The 23,883-nt window shown below is 33.6% G+C and overlaps 1 non-coding gene across 1 annotated transcript; it reads right to left on the reverse strand.

The window, feature by feature from the left end:
- Nucleotides 1-4,910: 4,910 nt before the first annotated feature.
- Nucleotides 4,911-4,983, reverse strand: TRNAK-CUU (transfer RNA lysine (anticodon CUU)). Its single transcript has one exon. It is a non-coding gene; the product is annotated as a tRNA-Lys (tRNA).
- Nucleotides 4,984-23,883: the final 18,900 nt, after the last annotated feature.

Below are 23,883 nucleotides of genomic sequence, written 5' to 3' on the forward strand. Positions count from 1 at the left end.
CTAAAACAACGACGACAACGCCATCTATCAACAATATAAATTATTATTACAATATATATTAACAATTTGATTATAGATATAAAAGATTGAAAGCGATGAATAAATAGTTTTTTTGCTGTCAATTAGTGTATAGTGCTTTATCTAAAAATCAACGGTTTCAGAAATAATAAAACAAGCAAGGATAAGAATGTGGTCGCACGAACTGTATTTTTAAAATTTTAACATTTTTAGGACGTCGGTTAAAATAAACAAGGCACCGATGATTTAACAAAAAAATAGTCATAATAATTAGTAAATAGATTAAGACTTAAACACTGTCATGCAAAATCGTGACCAATAATTTTTTTTTACGAAAGTATTAAACATTATTGTAAAAAAAGTACGGACGTTAATGTCTGTGGAATATAGATCTTAATTTAAAAAAAGAATAAATAAGTAACGATAACATATTCGATTATTATCTGTCAATGTAGACTTTGTTCTGTCATAATTTATTATCTAATTATATTCCAAATTTAAAATTAATCGTACATATTTCAGAGTGATCAATTTTTAAGATAAATGCGAGAAAAATACAGCTTGCCCTTTATTCTTCTCCATTTATGTGTCACTCCTCTTAATTTTTGTATGATGCTACTCTATTGTTTTCGATTGTTAACCTTGAAAGAGAAACAGCTTCAATCCCATCATCAGCATGGAACTTCCTGTGTTGGACGTTTCCAGGACCTATCCTCCATATATCGAGGACCAGTTGGAAGCAGTTTGCATTCAGCTTCTAACCTGAACAAGGTCATCCTTACTCTTTAAAAAAAAGCCAATAATACTCTCAATTGATACAACGGTATTTTTAACTCTTACCTACATTCCAATCCTATGTTACATATAACTTTTCCGAGATATAAGAAGCTAATAAGACTTGAGCCACACATTATTGATTTATCCACCGAAACATTCACGAGTTTCTATAGCAAGCTTCATTTAGGGGAGTTCTATGAACACTGGACGCAGAGAACCCTTCGGGGGAATGTCAAAGCCGATTTTCAAGGTTATGTTTTGTCTATCCATTTTTATTTAAAACTCACAATCGCGATATTATTCTGTATATTTTCGAGACGGAAACGTTTCTATTTCAAACATGTTAAATATTGACATCTGTAATTTTTTTTTGTTAAATTATGAATTTCATACTGTTATATGCAGAGGTGCAATTCGATCGCGTGTTCGATTCCTTAAATACAGTCTTATATAATTCACACTTTAAGTATTTATTATATAGAATTGACATTGTTCACAAACAAGTTTCCATAGGATGTGCAGCAGCGTTCAATGCGTACCATAATATGACACTGCAATCGCCAACCCGCTTGCCAAGCATGGCGATTACGGTATATCTCTCATATATCCCCTTTGGGGGAGGCCTTTATCTTGCAGTCTACGCGCTGAAACGACTGCGATACCTTAAGCATTCACTTAACACTACGTGCTGTGTTTATCATTTTTAAAATTTTTTTTACAATGATAATTCAGGTAGTTCAATTGGAAATGTGAATAATTTATTTATTTATTTAATATTCTTTATTATACACGTTAAGATACATTTAATAAGTTTTACAATAATATACAAAATAGTACAATGGGCGGTCTTATCACACAAGGCAATCTCTTACAGACAACCATAGTATGGAAAAGGTAAAAGTACTAATAACGGGTAGTTGACGTGTACAAAAAATACATATTTACAAACAAACGAACATAAATATACATACTTAAATATACATACATACGTATTTAACATATATACTCATAATAAATAAAGTTTAATACATATTATAAATATAATACAATAATAAATAAAAACATCTGACTTCGATCAGTATTGGTTCGATCGCACATGCCTCAGAAAGAAACAGAAGAAAAAAAAGAAATGAATTAAGAGATAGATAATTATAGGTCTAGTAAATGGTTAATAATAATGTATATTTAGAAACTAAATAAAAACAAATGATATAAATTATGATTGATTACAGGTATAAATGTTTTAAAGGAGTAAATGTGCAGTTCATTTGAGAACTCCTATTTCTAATCACCATATGTAAATTAATAATATTTTTATTTAAGTAGTCATTTACATGCACTTTTGAATCTACATGAATTTATTTGTTTGAGTCAAAATTAGAAATTGAAATTTAAGCACATTCCCGTTGTCAGATTGGTCTGATATTTGGTACACACATTTAATTTAGATGACAATACAATATAATAAAATCGATGACAATACAATATAATAAAATCAATAACATTATAAATCTAAGATGGCCGCCGATACAAAATGGCGGATTACATATTTTTCCTTAACCCCTTCAATATGGGTATCAAATGAAAGGGCTACACTAGTAAAACACGATGATTATGTCAAAATTTAAAATGCAAGATGGACGCCGTTCCAATATGGCGGACTAGGTACATATTTTTCCACAACCACCACAATATGGGTATCAAAAAACCGTTTAACTTAAAAGTTCTTTAAATGTATTTATTTTAAGATTATAAGCAGCAAGCTCCCACTGGCTCGGAATATGTAGAGTCGACCAGAAACTCAACATTTGCTTTTTTAAATTAACAATGTGTACATTATAGTAATAATCATGTAAATGAGTTCCATACGTTTCGATCGACTAAAAACTTTTAAACTCTCTAATAACATTTGTATATACTTTTAATTTTAGAATTAAAACTATGTAAGAAAGTCTAATATCTTAGACTTTCTTACATAGTTTAACGAAGGAAGTAGAACTTTATTATATATTTATACTAGCTGATCGCAAACGTTGTTTTGCAAAAAAAATTAAAGTTTTTAATTAACATATGTAAGATAAGGGTTGATCGTAGAGGGGTGAAAATTTAGATTTGTATGTATTTTTGTATGCTGTATCATAATAAAATAAAAACCAAAAAAATTGTCTCAAAAATTAAAAATAAAATTTAGGGGTGGACCACCCTTATCACTTAGAGGTATGGAAAATAGATAGTAGCCGATTCTCAGACATACTGAATACGCATGTAAAATTTGGTAAAAATCGGTCAAGCCGTTTCGGAGGAGTTCAAGTTTGAACACCGTGACACGAGAATTTTATATATTAGAGATATAAATATATATATAATATTTATTATATAGCGATAAGTATATTTATCATAAAAAAGAATAAGCCAGTTATGAGGACATATCAATCGTTGATATCAAGTAGAGGCAATATGAATAGTTTATATGATGACAGTTTAAATAAACAAAGTGAAGTGTTAGACGTATTTCATGAGAAGTAAACAATTTAATGTTCATTACTATAGGTGATGAGTTTTAAAAATCGAACCAAATCGTACTGTTTCTATTTTGCCATTGTAAGAGGTGCATTACGTCAACAACAACGATACATCGGAAAGGGGAATCCCACGCGAGAGCGGTCTACATTTACGTCGTGCGAAAGAGAGCGCACTACAGTACTTCTCTTGTTCATCGTCTCGTATTTAGAAGAGAGACAGAGTTTGAGATGCAGATGAGAAGGAGGATAGAGTGCGGCAGTATTGTCTCCATGATGGCAGATGATAACCCCCATGTTGTTACCTATTACTGCAAAGTAATAAGTAATGCAATTAGAAATAAAACTTAATAGTGCTATAATTGTAGTAAAGGATGGAAGATTATGTATATGTGAAGGTTTGTAAATAAATATTTGGGATGAAATGTTGACGATGAATGACGAGAAAATTCAGCAAAAGTTATTACTTACTCCGCTGGCTCAGTGTCCCAAAGTGGGTCTTGAGTCCTCCAAAGCGAGAGACTTCCACTTTCCTCTATCTTGCGCCATCGTCTGCCATTGGTTGACATTCAATTCGCGCAAGTCTGCCTCAACGCGATCGATCCAGCGATACCTGGATCTACCCACTGGTCTTCGACCCCTCGGTTTTTCCAGGTACGTTACCTTCACGCTCCGATCCGATCCCATTCGCTCCAAGTGACCAAGCCAACGGATTCGTTGAGCTTTATATTCGCCAATGATATTTGGCTGTGCTACTAAAGTCTCAATTTCGGTGTTCTTTCGGAGACCAAGATCCGTCTTGATCTCTCGCTGGTCCTCCAGCACATTAAAGGGTTGTGCGGAGGGCTAACTACCCTCCTACGTAAAAACACAACTATTACGAAACCGAAGAGAGCAAAAGTTATTAAATTACATAAATTTTTAGTCTTGATAGAGCAAACGAAATTAAACAAAAAATGTCAGTCAACAAAATAGAGTAAAGACAGTCTAAGTAAATAGTCTGGAACTTCAGCATTGGGAAAAATGAGTTTATGCGTTTAAACTTTAGCGTATAAATATATTTTAGTGTATTATTCAGAGGTTCCGATTTCGTGTGGATCGCTACACCTCGGGCCTCCTCAGATGTGTTTCGATCTATTTTTATAATATTCCAGCCGCTTTCAGTAGCGCAAAGTGGCCTGAACGCCCGGTCTGTACTCGCTGTTAAGGGGAAATTCTTTCATTTTTTTAACAAAATATGTTCACTCATTTATATTCATTTTTTATTACAACTCTCCACATTGAAATATTTATGGTGATAATTTGTATATGTAAGCCAAAAAATGAGAGTCCAATTAGATATAAAATGGAATCAAATTGTGCTGCTGTGTTTATATATAATATCATATTTCGATTTAAAATAAAACTACGAGGTTTCCAAATGTGTCTTTTATTTGTAATTTTAAATATTGTCGTTGAACCTATTGAGTGATGTTTGGCACTGTTTACTATTTGGCTTTCATAGCGAATTCGAAATCAGAAGTTATTTTTAATATTGTGTTACCAAAATTAATTTTTGTTTATGTGACAACTAAAATAATTTGATTAAAAAAGTGTCGCCCAACGTGGGGCTCGAACCCACGACCCTGAGATTAAGAGTCTCATGCTCTACCGACTGAGCTAGCCGGGCTGAGTATTAGTTTAGCAATGTTTCTGTTGCTGCAACACAGTCTCTGCTTAAAGAAAGCGAATAAATATATAAATAAATATATTTAACTATTTTCATTGAAATTATAATGAAGTAGCTGTCTCCCTAGCGCTTCGTGTGGCCCGCTCTACTTTTTGTTGGTGTATTTTCATAAAATCCTTCATTGGTAATTTTTAAATCAAGAAAATTTTAACCAAGTTACCTATTAAAGTTATTGCAAGTAAATATGGTTTTTTTTTTGAAGAACTCCATCACAATTGCGAGTGGTGTTTTGTAGAACTATTTCCTGCTTAGCTGACATTTACTTGGTAAGAAGAATATTCCTACTAAATTTCAAGTCTCACAACCGTATAGTTTTAGAGATATCATGATGAGTTAGTACATAGTAATAGACTAAAGTGTTCAGCATACCGGATCGGCAAGTTGAATTGGAACCGCTGTGACCTTAAGGTACTGTCCACTTCCTTTCTTCTATTCGCTATTTTCTCATCTTTCTCATTATCTATTACTTTCACAGCTTTCGCTTACTTAACATCCATGTATCGCCTCCCATCGTTCTCCAAATTTCCCGCAATTTTCATTTTTCTACAATATTATTTCTTATTTTCGTGTAAGATTTTCCTCCTTTATTTAATATTTTCATTAATACTTGTTTTTGTTCGCTATCACAGTTTATTTTTTGTCTTAATTTTCTTCCTACCAAATCTAAGTTAATGAGGTTAATAGTTCTATGGGTGCGAACATGTGGTTATTGTATTTTTATGTATTTATACCTTTAACTGTATGTTTCACCATCAACATATCAATCGGTAAACGTCCATTGCAAGGATTGGGCCACTCCAAAAATCGCTACGATGACTTATAAATAAATTAAAGAAAAAAAATTGTGGACTTATGGAAGAACTATGTCCAGTTGTGGACATCCTATGGCTCTTGGTGATGAATGTATAAAAATTATCGTATCATACAACGTATGAATTTTCTAATAAAAAAAAAACCTTTGTCTGTTTTATCTATGTGTGTTGTTTTTTGTATGTGTGTTATGTTTATTTATGTGTGTGATTTATCTATTCATAAATACATATTATTCTAAGCTTCGGATCATTTATACTATTTGCGTGTGTGTCAAAAGGAAGAATAATAGAAAATACTAATTAGATAAAAGCTAAAATTAAATTTTGTTTTTCTGTAAAAACATACTTCATAGGTAACAAGATTTCCGTATGTAACTTATCAAGAATACTCATTAAACTTAACTGTGTTATGTTATCTTCATGTGACATTGGAACAGTTTTATTATTTATTTAAAAGAACACACCAAAATAAAATTTACAATATCTATAATCTAACAGCAAGTAACTAAAGAAAGTTTTTCAAAGTTTCTCAAGGCCCAACTAGTCCTTCCAGAGTAACTCGGAGCTTGTCCCTACAACGCGATAGACATGGTACCATGAATCCATAGAAAATTGTAAATACAATAATGTTTACTTGACATTACCATATAAAATTTCACACTGATAAATAACAGTATCAATGACGTCACGTAATTTATTACAACCTTATGGAACGAAGCCTAGACCCTTAGAATCAATAATAACTAATAATTTTAAGAGAATTAAATCATAGCCTTAATTAAACTAATAATAATATATTGTAATACAGAATAAAACACAAGACATATATTTCATCTATTCTGTACTCTAGTTCTAATACGTACGCTATGGACAATAACGATAAGAAAAATTAAAGAAAGAATTCATCTAGAATTACAACAGGTGGTCTTATTGCTCGAGGCGATCTCTACCAGACAACCTTTGGATGGAGATAAGAGACAAGAAGAGGGCAGTTTAGGGTGTACTTACATATAAATACATAAATTACTACACACACACATACACAACACAATCTTTAAAAACGTAAAATGCTTTATTTTCTTCTAACAAATAACATTACATCTGGCGTACACCTCACCTGAAGTACATTTTTTTTGACAGTCGCAAGGATACTACTCTCATGTAAATAAATATAACTAATCTATTACAAAATAATGAACTATACACTTAAATATTTTCACATACATACATACACAAACGTATTTAAACATATACACACAAATACATATCTATGTATGTTTAGTTTTACGTGAAAATGTACACATAAATACGGTTAAATATCCTATTTTAGAGGCCAAGGAAGTGCAAAGAACATAAGAATAACATTTTTTTTTATTCTATAACAGAGATTTTTTTCATAATTAGTTTCATTAGCATCTTCTATTTCTCATCCATTACATTTTTTACAATTTTATTTTCAATTTTTATTTAATATTTTCCTCCATTATTTTATACTTTATTTACTATATGTTTATATTTAGAATAAAATTTTTATCTTATAATATTACAGTTTTCTCTTTACCTTACTTAAGTTCGCTATTGTTTTTTAATTTATGTCTTCTGTGTCATGTGTGTACAATTCGAGTGTAAATAATCAGTTTTTTTTCTAGGTCCTTTCTTTCCTCACAATTTTTTTCTCTCTTTCCTCACATCCTTCACAAAATCTTTCATTCTTCACTGTATACTATATTGATGTGGTAAATATTTTATCCATAATTTTGTGATGAGTATGTCGCTCTGTGTTTGGCACTAATCGGTGTAACATAACTCCTGAAGATGCCCCGTGGAGGGGTAAAACACGTGTTGAGTGATTTAACGGTGGTAGTTGTGTAATTCGCATTGTTTGCCGCATGCGCATTTATCAGCGAGCTGGCGGGCGGTGCACTTTGTTGCACGACTACCACTGCATATGCGGAAGTGGATAAATATTGGTCGTTTTCTTACTTAGGGTGGACTTCCGCAAAATAACACCTGATTCCATTAAATATTTGTGGTGTACATCCAGGGTGGTTGGTTATAATACAGCAAACGGAGCGGTGGTAGCTCAGCGGTAGAGTACTCTGACTTGCGATCGTAGGTCGCGAATTCGACTCTCGGGATACAATTTTATGTAAATTCACACTGTGCATTAATTATATAAGATTTCCAATACTCATAAAGTTCATCAAGTTTCCAAAGGTTGGGCAACAGCTTCATTTGCTTGCCATAATACTACACTGCGACGACTAGCCCGCGTACCAAGCGAGGCGATCGTGTATCCACATATCTATGTTTAGGGGAGAACAATGCCTTACAGTGGGCGACTTTCTGAATAAAGTGATAAAGGCACCTAGTAGGTAGTAATATTAGCGAAGAAGTGTTTTGGTATAAAAAGTAATGAATACAAGATACTCGGTGTCATTTTTAAATACAAAATAATGAATAGCAAGTGCAACACGTAATGTAATGAAATGAAATATAGCTCTAATCGTAACTCTAGTGTGCGTGTGAGTTTGTACGTATGTGTGTTTGTGTACATTCCTAACTCTACCACGCTTAAAGAGAAGAACGACACACTAATAAAGAAATAAAGAGGTGACCCGAGTCTTATAATTAGTATCATTACATTACGAACTACAGCCATTTTTTTTTTCAAAGTTAAAATAAAAAAATATGATAAAAAAGATATAACTTAACCTTAAAACAAAACCCAAAAATATCGGCGTTTGATCACTAACAGAAGGCGAACGCGTGGATTGCGTATCGATCGATTGATTTACATGAAACTCGCTCTTAAAACACCACTCATGCAAAATCAACCTTATGTTGAAAACACACGGTTCATTTTATATTAACCAGAAATTTCAGTCGCAATTCGTGGACGAAAAAAGAACACCTTATCTTTACTCTGTTTATTCTCTATATTTTTTAACATATTTTTATAATAAAATGATTCAATATTTGTCATTATCTTAGATTTATATTTTCCTTTTTAATCGTAATAATTACGATTTTCTTTACTTTTTTAATTTATTTATTATAATATTTATTGTACATACTTTCTTAACAAATTAAAGACGATTGCTGCCTCAACAGATTTTGTGCTTTTAGGGAATTATAGGTTTTTCGCATTATAATAAAATAATAAAGTAACATATTTAAGTGATCTATTTATTTAAAGGTTGGGTGTAAAATAAATAAATTAATTGTGTAATAAATAAATAAATTTAAAGCGCGTGAACTGTCAAATTTGCAACTGTCAAAGTTAACAGTGAATAAACAAAAAGCGAGGAGATAATTGCCAACTGTCAAACGTGCAAAATTAATTACGGTCTGTCAAACGCAGAAAGTTAATTGCGAATTGTCAATCCGGTAACTGTCAAAGCTTACTGTACACTGTCAAAAGCGCAAAGCTAATTGCAAACTGTCAAATGCGCAAAGGTAATGGTGCACTGTCAAATGCGCAATGTCAATAGCGAACTATCAAATGCGCTAAATTCATAGCAAACTGTCAAATAAGCAAATCTCATAGCGAATTAGCAAATGCGCGAAGTTCTTATTTTTCAAATTTCTCCACAATTTTATAACTTTTGACCTCTCAAGTAAATTCCGATAAGGACATTATGGTCTGGTAAATCGAGACCATAAAAAACAAACTTATCTCGAATGACGATGCAAAGATCTTTTACAAAAATTAATAACGGAAACTTTAATACCCCGGTCGGAAAGTGAAACCTTACTTTGTCGATCCTTATTCTAACAACTATCTTCACAACAGTGTGGCTTTCAACTTGCCGGCACGACAAAACAATTATGGTCACCATTCGCTGTTATAGTGTGTATGAAGCCTCTTGCCCACGGCAACTTTCTTTAGCGAAGCTGTCGCGTTTACTGAACTAAAGATCATTGCATGCGCTACTGCCTTGCGTCGGAATGAAAACAGATAGAGAGTGGCGCGTGAGTTAAGAACGTTTGAATCGAGGGTGCACAGCTAGAATCCACTTCTGCATCTCTTTAAAAAGCCTTGGTCAAGCAGCCTAAATCATACAAAATCATGCCTCAATAAATTGATATTTAATACATAAAAATACCTCTGATTAACAATATTGATTTCATTAATTTCGTCTGTAATATTTGTTCATACAATAAACTAGCAATTACTATTTTAAAATGGTTATAAATTACATTTCTTAATATATAATTGCTAATGCTAATGCTATATGTAAAATGCTCACAGTAAAACGAAGGAAAATCGCTTACTTAGGACACGTTCTTCGACACCAACGATACAATCTCCTTCAACTTATCATGATGGGAAAGGTCGCTGGTAAAAGGAATGTTGGTAGGAGAAAGAAGTCGTGGCTTCGTAACATTAGAGAGTGGACCGGAATCGCCAGCGATGCTGAGCTATTACGCAGAACCAAAAATAAGGAAGAGAGCAGGAAGCTGATAGCCAACCTCCACTAGTTAGAGAGGCACTTCAAGAAGAAGAATATATAATTAGTTGTAGTAAAAAATAAAATACATTCGAGAAACTTCGAAACATGTCGTCCAATATCTAATAGCGTATTTATTTGACTGGTCTACCTACAAACTTCATTGCCAAGCTCACAATCATTCAGCGAGCTATAGAGAGAGAAATACTCGGGATTACACTACGAGATCCAATTAATAATGAGGAGATCTGTAGATGAAAATTGTCCAGATATCCCTGAGGATAGGCTAGACGACGAGTCAATAGGTAAGACACATAGCTTTATAGTTCTGGACTAAACCAATTAAAAGGTAGATATATAATATTGTTAATGTCATCGGAAGACGCTAGATGCAGCTCTAAAGCTTGATTACTGTATACACTGTGATATTTTTCAATATTTTATACATATATATACTATCTGATCCCGCAAACGTTGTTTTGCAATAAAAATTAAAGTTTTTAATTATCAAATAAAAAATAAGGGTTGATCGTAGAGGGGTGAAAATTTAGGGTTGTATGTATTTTTGTATGCTGTATCATAATAAAATAAAAACCAAATATTGTGTCTAAAAAAATTTAAGGGTGGACCACCCTTATCACTTAGGGGTATGGAAAATAGATAGTAGCCGATTATCAGACCTACTGAATACGCATATAAAATTTGTTAGAAATCGGTCAAGCCGTTTCGGAGGAGTACGGTAACTAACATTGTGACATGGAAATTTTATACATTAGATGTTGTGTACACGTGAACTTATTTATACTTCTACCTTTTCCATACTGTGGTTGCCTGTAAGAGTTTGCCAATTGTACTTTTTCGTTTATTATTATGAAACTTTAAACTTAGCCGAATGTTATCACTGAAGGATCGACGTTCTCTAATGGACGCCACTACACTTAAAAATATTTGTGGTGGCAATGTTAACTGTTCGGAACTGTTGTCCGAGGTAAACTTTCGAATTCCTGCAGCAAGAACGCGTTCTAGATCTAACTTTTTTTATCAACGGCTAAGACAAAAATCAGTAAACGTGCACCCTTATACAGAATGTGTGACCTCCACAATTCATATATTAGTGATATTGATATATTCTCGTGCTCTCTCGTATCTTTTAAAAGACAATTTCTTTCGAAATTATTGAGTATACACAATGCAATTTAAACCATAACAAAAATGTATGATATAGATATATAAACAAACATAATATAAGTATATAACCCATTAACTTTGATCCCTGTTTATTAATGTTTTTATTTGTTCTTACATTGTTTGACCATAAATCATTAAATGTTCTCAGTGAGATAGTTATAACGTAACAATTGTAACTAATTTTATATTTCTAAGCTTCTAAGTTTGTACTTACTTACTTTTGTTACTGTTTATCTCCAATAAAATAAATAAATAAATAAACTATTTAAATGTAGCGTGTACAATAAAGAATATTAAATAAATAAAACCTCAGAAAACTTTCACCTAGTGAACATACAAGAATATTAAATCGGAAAATGCTTTTGTTCGGTCTTATTGTAAATCTATAGGAGTGTCTTATGTCAGCAGCGGATGTTCTTTGACTAAAATAGTGGTGATGATGATGGAAATATTAAATTATTACTCGCTCTTGTCGACATTTAGTAGGTGAATGTTCTATATCCGTAAGGCTTGGCGGTTTACTTTTTAAATAATAAATTAGGACTCACCGATACCAGTTTACAATGCGATCCCATAGTCGCTTGCTCGGGGAATCTGTTATTATGCATGGGCCGGCAGTAACGTTTGAAATAGCTCTTAGACCGGGTGTAATGAACCGGGCGCAGGTCGTGAGTTCCCAGCCTAGGCCAAACTTAAACGTGCCTATAATGCCTTTTAAGGTATATACACACTAGTGTTATATTTTTAATTACAGTGTATTTTAGTATTCTCCTTGCGTATCCCTTAGTACTGAACATAAAGTAATTTTTAAAAATTGTAATGTACCCAAAAAAAATTAAAAAAGAAAACTTCATACATTGATTTATTTCTAATTAAAAAATTATTACAAAAAATTTAACAATAACATGAGCAGATATTTGCTACATCAGCATCAGCATTTTAAAATTCAGAATCTCGATTGAAAATATTGATTGACACTTACATAAAAAACTTAGTGAATTCGCAGTTAAATATCATTGGTTAGTCGCAGATTTGATTCCGGAGATGTAATCTCATATAATTCACACAATTTTAAAGAATTACCACTGTTCATAGTAGCCATCTTAACTGGCGTCCCGAACGAGGATTAAAGAGCGTTTATGGTGATGTGCGGAAAGTACTACTACGCCTTACAACTGCATCACCAGCTTGGATAGTTAGGTAGTGCGTAGGGCATTCGCCTTAAAAAGTACTGCCATCAGAGACATGGATCCAAGACCTACCGTAAATACGTGCATGCGTTCAGGCTGGTATACTGTACCCGTTGGTTTAACTTAGTGGTTTTTTTTTCTTTTTCGTACCTCCTATCTGGTGTGGGACAGGGACTTTTTGTTTACATTTATTTAATTTTTCACAATCTTTTTTATTTTCGCTCTCTTCATTTATGCATCTTATGATCTTTCATTCGGTATTCCACATTTCTTCTTTCATTCTCTTTCGCTCTATGACCTTCCATTCCTCTCTCGTTATACATTAGCATTTTATTTATTTTATTTCTGTTTATTTACATACTTTTTATTTCACATTAGTTTTATAATTTTATTTATTTACAATTTACTTACAGTTATTTAATTACTTATTTTATTTATTTACAATTTTATTAATTTTGTTTAACTTTTATTTTTGTGAATTGCTTTTGTAATTATTTCTTTACATAATGAGAGGAAATCGTCCTTAGTCGTCGAATAACTTAACGGTTGGAAACTTCGGGTATAGTATAATCAACCATTTAGGAATAGAGAGGGTATGTACCTGAGTGTCGTTTGTGTATATTGGTAAAATCATATCACAATATGCTGTTAATCATAGGCAACAATATTTCCATAATATCATCCATGGAGTAACTATTCGATTTTAATTTATTTTTAATATATAAAACAAAAAAATAAAATAATGACAACTGCTTCTCAATACGTGTATAAAATTTTTCTAGGAAGTGCGATATACTTAATATAAATACCAGATTTATTTAACTTGCAATGTTAGGTCGCGGTTTTCGATTCACGGGATACGGTCTTATGTAATACACATTTTGTACATTATTTATATAGGATCGCCATTGCTGATAAACAAGTTTTCAGAGATATGCAGCAGCGCCCTCTGCATACCAAACTGTGATCGTCTACCCGCCTGCCAAGCGAGGCGATGATGATATATATCCCCCCGATAGATATCTTTGGGGAAGTCCCGTACCTTTCAGAGGGCGACTATAGCCTGAAACGGCTACGTGATATCTTAATGAACACTTTGACTGAAATTGAGTGAAGTCGTTAGTTATAACACATTTAATTTAGGATTTTAAAACCCAAAATCCCCGAAATTCACATACCACAGGGGAGAGCAGGACCTTCAATCGTAGCGAAAGGCGTCCACAAGGTAGAGAGATGATCATATTAATATCGATGGCAAACGATGAATGCGGACTTCCAACTGAACCTATTGAAAATCTATAAGGGCTATGTTCAGTAGTGAACCTCCTACAGCTAAATGATGAAGATAAAGGTAAAAGTTGTTTCTCCACTCGATGCTATTTATATTAAATACATTTAAAAAACTTTTAAGTTAAACGGTTTTTTGATACCCATATTGTGGTGGTTGTGGAAATATATGTACCTAGTCCGCCATATTGGAACGGTGTCCATCTTGAATTTTAAATTTTGACATAATCATCGTGTTTTACTAGTGTAGCCCTTTCATTTAATACCCATATTGAGGGGGTTAAGGAAAAATATGTAATCCGCCATTTTGTATCGGCGTCCATCTAAGATTTATAATGTTATTGATTTTATTATATTGTATTGTCATCTAAATTAAATGTGTGTACCAAATTTCAGATCAATCTGACAACGGGAAGGTGCTTAAATTTCAATTTCTAATTTTGACCCAAATAAACAAATTCCGTACGGGTCGAACTAAATAAAACCGTTCAAATACGTAATGTTTATGTAACTCTGGATTGATTTAATAATAAATAATATTTACTCAATGATTTAATAAAAATACATAACAGAAACTTTGCGTCAATATAAATAATTAATGTACCCGATCTGACACCACCCTTATCATCTAAGGAAGTCCATCAGAAACAACGCAAATCGTACTATTTCACTCTACAATAGAGTTCTTTCCGAATCGTCCGGCAAACGAATTTGTATTTGCGTAAATCTCCAATCATCTCCTACAATTGAATTTATATTTAATGCTGTTTAAAAATAGAATCGATTTTCGAATACGTTTACAAAAGCTTAGAAAGCTTTACAAAATTTATCGTTCGATTTTCAACTTTAATTTTCAGGATTATGGTTGTTATTCGACTGTAGCGGACGTGAGAGTACTTGACTTATTCGTTTTACTTGTTTACTTTTTTATTCGCATTTCACTACGGAATGTGCACAATTGCTCGGAATGATTTCCTTTACTTACTCGATTAAGGATAGTCGGATGGAGGTTTTATCAAATCTGCCTTCACGAATTTGTTCCAATGTTCGCTCTGCTTATAAGAAATCTTCTAAATCATTTCAATAACAAGATTGACCCAGTTCACATTCTTTTTTATTTGATTACGGTCACACGAATATTTATAAAGTTTTATGTTAGATTCTAGAAATCATTGAAAGGAAGCATTACATAATTTACTACTAAATGTCTCTATGAGATAAAATTAATGTAGGATGTATTTAATTTTAAGTTGTGCTGCTAGGTACAGTTTTATCTAAATTGATTCCACGCAAAAAGAAGGTCCGTGGACTAAAAATTTACGCTGGGCGATCGTATCCCAGTTGAATTTATGACGTACGCATGAAGATGGACTGTGTGTGTATAGTGTAGTGAATAAGGTGTGGTGTGAGTAATGAAGCAAGGACTACTCGGTAGTCGGGAGCGACACGGGCCTCTCCTGACCGCCCTCGCTTGAACGCGGTCTAGGCTGGCGCGGCTGCCAAGTGTGATGAATATTCGGTAAATCATGCCCGACCAAATCTCAATGTGACTCTGTGTTTGGCACTACTCGGTGTAGCGTAGCTCCTGAAGATGCCCCGTTGAGGGGTGAAACACGTATTCATTTAACGGTGGCAGTTGTGTAATTCGCATTGTTTGCTGCATACGCATTTATCAGCGAGCTGGTGGGCGGTGCACTTTGTTGCACGACTACCTCTGCATGTGCGGAAGTGGCTAAATATTGGTCATTTTCTTACTTAGGATGGACTTCCGCAAAATAACTCCTGATTCCGTAAAATATTCCAGCGTATTGACAAGTTGATGTGACAGTTGGCAGATCAAAAAGCAGAACGAATGGCAGCTTGAACTTCACATTTGAACGATGACTGCAAACTCTTCCTACTGCTATAATTATCACCATGTAATAAAAGTGATAAATAAAATATAGGCTTCCGGCATGACCTGGCCTTTCATTCTGAACTTCCTTGACAAGCCCACAGTCGGGCAGCGGAGGCGAACTATACCTGAGATTTCTCTACGTGATCAAATCAGCAATGAGGAGAACAGGATGCAAACAACAGAGGGTCGATGGAGCCTGGTTCTGGATGGCCTATGATTGGACCTTGTTGAGGTCGTCAGCAGACCGATGCGGTACTATTAGATATCTGTAGTGAACACCTTACAACCAATGGTGGTGAAATATCAGTTACGTCGCAACTATTAATTTTATTAAACACTTTATTGTACACGTAACTATTTAATGGAATCAGGCATTACTTTGCGGAAGTCCATCCTAAGTAAGAAAAGGACCAATACTTTGCCACTTCCGCACATGCAGTGATAGTCGTGTAACAAAGTGCACCGCCCGCCAGCCCGCTGATAAATGCGTATGCGGCAAACAATGCGAATTACATAACCGCCACCGTCAAATCACTCAAAACGTGTTTCGCCCCTCCACGGGGCATTTTCAGGAGTTGTGTTACACCGATTAGTGTAACATAACTCTGCACTGCTCTCTGCTCATGCACTTTGTTGCACGACTACCACTGCATGTGCGGAAGTGGCTAAATATTGGTCATTTTCTTACTTATGTACACGTAACATCTGATAAAAAAACATAGAGTTCATAATCCATTACCAGTACAATAAGGCTCTCATTACATTCGAAGCAAATCCTAAAATACTATATGCATGTTAAATAATTAACCAGTGAGCAGTGGTAGCCCACCGATAGAGGACTTGCGATCTTAGGTCTCGAGTTCGATTCTCTGGATATAATATAATTCAATCTTATATAATTCACTCTTTATGCGTAAATTATATACGATTGTCACTGACCATTTAACAAGTTTTCAGAGGATGGGCAACGCGTCCTCTGTGTACCATAATACCACACTGCAATCGCCAACATGCCTTCCAAGCGTGACGATTATGGTATATCCATAGATCCCCTCAGATATCTATAGATGAAGCCTATACCACAACACATTGGTGAAAGACCTTCGTCTTCAACCATCGAGTTATTTGAAATATATATAACTCAAAGAAATTTAATCTTAAAACCGTAAGCAGATGCAACAAAACAATTACTAATGCTACTAACTTACCCTAGAGAAAGAAGTAACAAGCTTATCTTTATTTGTAATACTAACCTTAGGTATATTACAATTATAATATTGTTATGCATGTAGACAAGATTTTATGCATTGATTATATGACAGACACTAAAGTAAAACAATTAAAATGTTGAAATATGTTAAAAAAAGTACATATCTGATATTCAATTTTGGAACGTCGATTTCCGGTCAGTTATAATTCGACAAAACCGAACACTGGCATTACGCGCGAAAACTCACACATTTAAAAAAAAATCACTAAAGCGCGCGAAACGGCGCCATTGTTTTAGGAACGCCTATAAAAATGGCCGGAACCAAATGTAAACGGTCCAAATTAATAGAGCGCACTTTTCCACCGCACAATGGGATAGACGAACGCGCTGGGTCAATGACCCGGTCACGGGGTCACGGCGTGGGCGAGCGAGTACAGACTACAACAGATGCTTTAACCTCCTTTGAATTTATTATAAAAGAAAAAGTATGAGGTTTTATTTGTTTTAATTCACTTTGACACGCCCATCGTCAGCATCGACGACATATTTTGTTTATGATCGAAAACCTTATATCATAGAGATTATTATTAAAAAAATCAATATTAATATCTTTTATGTAGTCTCCACCTTCGCACCTTATTAGCAAGCCATTAAACGTATCAGCAATAAGGAGATCCTTAGACCAACAAAAGGCAGTTGGCTGACTCCACAACGTGTAGCTGCAAGGGCGGCTCTAGCTCGTGTAGCACCCGTGTGCAATGAAACCCTGGCGCCTATAGGCCTGACCCGACCCCCCTCCCCGCGGCTATAACTATTAACTTTACCATCGTAACAAGAAACCTATTTTTCAAGCTATTTTTAACTAGGTATAGCTTACAGCATGGTATTAATTATGGCCTTCCTTCTTATGACGGCAGAATAACACTCATTGTGTTTATTCCTGTAGCCATGTGCCATGATAGTCCAAGACGGTGATCTTAGCTGTCTCGGGGAGCGCCACAGCGCCCCCTGAGACGGCGGCGCCCGTGTGCATTGCACACTGCACTATAGATTAAGCCGCCTCTGCATAGCTGGGGCCTAAAGATTCCAGAGTGGTGACCACGGTCTGACAAGGGACTTTATTAAGATCTTCGCTCCACTGGACAAAGACTTTACCTATAGATTACAAATAGTACCCGTTGTAAGCGAACTGTATTCATCATCATCCGAAAACTTTTATAATGTCGTCTATTCACCATATGAGCTGGTCACACGCATGCTAATCCTTCGTCTCCACTCTAGAACCATAAGGCACCGGCGACCATTCGTACTGCGTGTTAAAAATCCGATTGACTGCTATTTAAACTTGTCAATCCGCTGAGCTATAGCATACGGATCCTTATTCCTGGGTCAATTTCGAAGAGAAATCTCCAAAATAGAACTCCCTCCATGACTCGTTGAACGACTGAGATCTTGTTAATTAGACCCAGAGTGACAGACCACTTTGATTAAACAGAATGCTGGAATGTCATTCAAAAATCGAGATTGACGTGACAATTACACCTGGAAGGCCACATATTCCCGTACTGAACTCTAATCACTGAAAAATATCTTTATTCGTTTCTGCACATAAACGCCGACGGCAAGGTATACGCTTTTCCGCAAAGATATCTCTGGGAAGATATATCTTTATCGCCACGCCTGGCAGGATAGTTAGCGATCGCAGTGTGGTATTATGACAGGCAGAAACGCTGCTGCCTGTCCTCTGATAATTCGCTAATGAGCAGTGGCAATTCTATGTAATTAATGTACAAAGTGTCAAAAATTTTAAATTAGTTCATTGTTCATCTAATAAACACAAAATAAAAATTTTACAGTAATATTAAATAGCCGGTGTGTTTGTCGGTGTTATTAATCCGCAATTTTTTAAAGACAGCCTTTGGAAGGATTGTAAATTATTTTTATTTACATAGAGTTGTCGAATGATATTAAAAAAGGAGTATTTTATAAAAGATAAAGAATAAAGATGTAACTACTCATGTATATTATCGCCCAAAATGTATTACAGATAAAGAAAAAAAAACTTTTATGACGTTGATAAATTTCTTCATCTTCTACTTTTACTTTCTCTCGTCTCGTTTTACGCTTCAGTAGCTTTCATTAAAATTCTCTGATATATAAAAAAAAATTCCAACTTGAACTTCTGTATTTATTTACTCTGTGGTCATATCACAGTACAGTCACCATTGTTTAATGGGATTTGAGGTATTTTAAAAATTATCGTTAAACCAATTCTTGGCGGTATATCACGAATTCACATATACATTTGGGACAGGCAGAGAGAAGTAGAGAGAGAATAATAAATAACAAACTATTCATCACTTAAAAAAGTTTTCTGGTATGACCCGCGGCAAAGTTACAAGATTCACGAACACTTGATGTATAATAAATACTTCATACTTTCAGCTATGTTTCGTCCATAGCTAGACGTATGTTGGGCAAGGACATATATTTCCAATGAAACCTTCAATTTTTCCGAATTTGTCCGAAAGCCATCACCGGCAACACACGACGGTCACGAGAAAATAATTAAACCAATTAAAACTGTGATACTGTAATAAAAATGGATAACTGATGTGTTTGAGAATGTACGAAAGGAATGAAATGATTGAGAAAGGAAGATGGAATTGCAGAATGATAGAAGGAGGTAAAAAAGATATTGTGTACTATGGAAGACGACAACGAAAATAAAAATTCAAGTGAAAAAATTATTAAAAAATACAAAACCCTGTTCCCAATTAAATAGGGGGTGAAGGAGAGATCCCCAATAGCGGGGGCCATAAAAGAAAAAACGACGGTCAAAAACCTTCTTCAGCCATTGCGTGAACATCATGACTCACTATATATTATTTCCTTTTTGTAGATTATTTCGAAATTTTAAAGTTTTTAAATAAAAATATAAGTATAGTTGGGAAAGAACTAGACCATCATAATAGATAACAGCACGCAAAGATTCCCGCGCGAGGACGATTTGTACCAATTGTCGCACGGTTCAAAGGTTTAACCGGGTCCGAACAAAATCGTAACTACACTTCCAGTCTTTACCCGGATAATAAATTATATTAACCGGCCCGGATATTATTTATAGAGAGGAACATAAATAAATCACTTCTATGATTATATTGAAATGGTAAAACTAGTTCAAATGGTCGTATATAATTCTAATATTTCAGAAAAATAATACAATAAGGAACACTTATGAATCCAGCTTTTAATTTAACAAATATAAAAAGAAATCTCATTTACGTTCAATCCGCTGTTTAAGTTATATTTATTATATAACAATCTCAAAACGTTTTCATACTTTTGTTCCAATTTTCAGATTTGAATGAAGAATCTTTGCCACAGATTTAATTCGATTTTGTGATACGAATAAAAACTAACCATAAATTTAAAAAACGAACATTATTTTCTTTTTTATTTTAAACTAAAGTCTTTATAACAACCATGAAGTAATTTCTTGCCTAGTTTTTTTTTTTTTTTATTAATTCTAATTTGTATCGCTGGTGTTTTTTTTTTTTTTACAGTATTTATCTTTCGCTTTAACTAAACGCAGACAGTTGGGAGAGGGTTGCCGCTATTTGATACGGATCTTTCTTCTCCCAGCTGCGAGGCACGACAGCGTTTTATATTATTATTACAATTTTTTTTTTTTTTTTACACAATTTTCACTTATGGGTAAATACAGCTAAAATTTATACATATTAACAATACAATTTGGAATACACAATTATATATTAGTTGCTACATTATTTTATTTAAGTCGCTGCCCAAGCGCTACAGACCGTTAAATGCCTTGAGATTTAGGACAATGTGCCGGGCCAACTCATCAATCATCTCTTTCTTGCCTAGTACAAATACAGTTTTATCTACAACTGGTTATAATTAAATTATATTTATATAATAAACATTAGTAGATACAAAACTTACAAAATTTTTGGTATATTATTTTACTTTTATTATAGTAAAGAAAATAAACAGTATAATATCAGCAAAAGTATATACGAATTAATCATATATATGTAATATAAAAAGATTTCAACATCTTAAAACGCACGATTGTTTATATGAGTGTCTAAAAAAGAATGCTCTTTGCGGTAAAACCGCCCATCACACTACCATCGTTCAGGTCGCCAAAAGACGCTGGTTGCAGACCTCTTACAGGATCAGATATGCTGATGATAAATTAAACCAAGTTTTCGTTTACACAAAGTAAATTTATCGTTTTCGGAACAGAATACGAAAAAAGAAAACAGCGGAGGCTATGCCAGGAGTTTTGCTGCGAGAGCGAATCAGAAATGAGGCGATCAGCGGACGTCACCGACGTAGCTCGAAGAATTGCTCGTGGCAGTGGCAAAGTGGCAGTTATCGGGGCACATCGCTCGTGCAACTGATGGCCGTTGGTAGCCTAGGTAGTCATAGAAAGACATAGTTAACGTCGAGAGAAGTCGCTATATGCGGTCAGCGCATGATCTGCATCTGCAGCATCAATATGGTAAGTTTAGATATATTCAACAAAAAATCGTATAAAAGAAGTTATAATGAAATGTATATTAAATAGTTGTTGGTAAAACTAAAACAATACATTTTATTACAAACTACAAATTAGTACATTCAAAATTCAATTCATATGTACGAAACATAAAAATACAAATTAAAATCGATTTTGTAACGATTCAATGCATTTGATAAGAAACCATTATTGTGAACTGGTCCGAAAATGATATTATCAGTATGTACATCGAGAACGTTTAAGAACCTAAGATTTAAGTTAGGAAATAATTTAAGAGACTTAAGTAAAAATTGTGACATACAGAAAGGCGAGCAAAAAAATTCAGAAATGTTCAAAGACGCGGACGCTAATGTCTGTGGAATAAAATAAAAAAGTATATATGTCAGATATGATGACGTCTAGTACAACTGTGAGGTTTAAACTTCGTACTCTTATATTCTGTTGCTGTACAGATAATTTTCTTTAACTGTAAAAAGTTAAAATTAAAAAAAAATAATGTCCGAACAAAAAGTTCGTATAGCTATATTTATACTCTTTGGTGAACTGTTTAAAAAGAGAATATGATATTAGTATTTTTAACACGTTTAGTGCCATGCAGTTTTATAACGAATTTTCCATAAGACGCGCAGACTGTTATCATGGCATACCAATGTAAAATACAATACTATCAATAAATAATTTACTCGATCCAATGTTAAATTAGCAACAAATTTACAGCACAACAATTTCTTAAACAACCATGTTTTAATAAAATCAAATGAAGTAAAACACGTTTAAGTACATTGATAACAAAATATAGCATTAATAAAAAAAATATGTAGACTTAGTCAATGATCACTAAGTCGGGACCTGAACGAAATGTTCCGTCAGTCATTGACAACTGTCGCGGCCTATAAAGAAAGATCGGTGTCAGTCATAGATGACTGACGTGGCAGTCAACGCGTAAATATTCTTCAACAGCCTGTTACAATAAATCATATATAATAATAAACATGATATCTTAACTGTGTCAAAATTCCAATGTTATAACACAACAAGTCGTGTATTAATAAATTAAAAGAAACACTAAATATATGGGAAGCAACTGTTTCAAATATTACATTGGTGTTTCACAACAAAAAATAATTTGAATGTAGCAACTGATCGAGCTATTTCGGCGTTCACAGGCAACCAACAACTTTCAATATATTATTTAATTTATATATATTAGAATTTGATTTCTATACCACAATAATAAAGAGTTTTTTCGAGATACTTAAAAAATTCAAATTTAATATTCGAAAGTTTTTTTTTCTACATGGGATGACGTCTTATTATATATTTATTTATTTACTTCATTGGAGATAAACAGTAACAAAAGGCAGTAAGAAAGTACAAACTTAGAAATATAAAATTTGTTACAGATGTTACCTTGTAACTATCTCACTGAGAACATTTAATGAATCAAAGTCAAACAATAACAAAATACTACAAAAACATTATCAAACAGGAATCAATAATCCAGCGCATTCTTCAAAACAGACAGTATATATCAATTATATTATGTATATATTAATATATATAATATGACGTCATCCGTACTGGTGTGAAGATAATATAACAGACGTCAAGATGTTTCTACCATCAGTAAAGATGATACATGCCACAGACCTGATAAGAATAACCAAAATACATTCAAAGCAACTAAATATATAAAAGAATATGAAATTGCATATTCAATTAATATTAGAATAGCCCGTACGTAAAAGAACGTAAAAGATAATACTGGAAGGCGTATTATCTTTTAGTTTATTGTAGTCACCCTTAACAAACTAAAAATTTTCTGTACTTTATCAGGGATCCTATTGTAAAAGCGTATATATTGCCAATAAAAAGCTAGAGGTATTATGGCTTATTATGTCCACTTCCTGGAAATTGATGAAAATATATATTTAAACAATCTAGTGTACACTTATTGTACATCAACAAACTTCAAAAGAAATCAGATGAAATTAGCCAAAAATTATGTATCAAACTTATCAATAAGGGCGACTTCTTTCAGACGATTATTTTTAATATCTTTTTTTTACAGTAATAATGTATGGTTACAGAGAATTCCAATTTTAAGCATGTTATGAAACGCAACAACTCTGTATGGCGTTCTATATCGGTATACCGTTTTATGCATGTAGAAACAGTTTGTAAATACGACAACATTGTAGAAAATTATAGAATAAAGCCCATAAATCTCAGTCCCCTTGTCGCGCTCAA

This window comes from Battus philenor, unplaced genomic scaffold (assembly GCF_028537555.1).
Source record: "Battus philenor isolate CCGP_79_NKW_IND1 unplaced genomic scaffold, ilBatPhil1.0.hap1 SCAF_26, whole genome shotgun sequence".
NCBI classification, from domain to species: Eukaryota; Metazoa; Arthropoda; class Insecta; order Lepidoptera; family Papilionidae; genus Battus; species Battus philenor.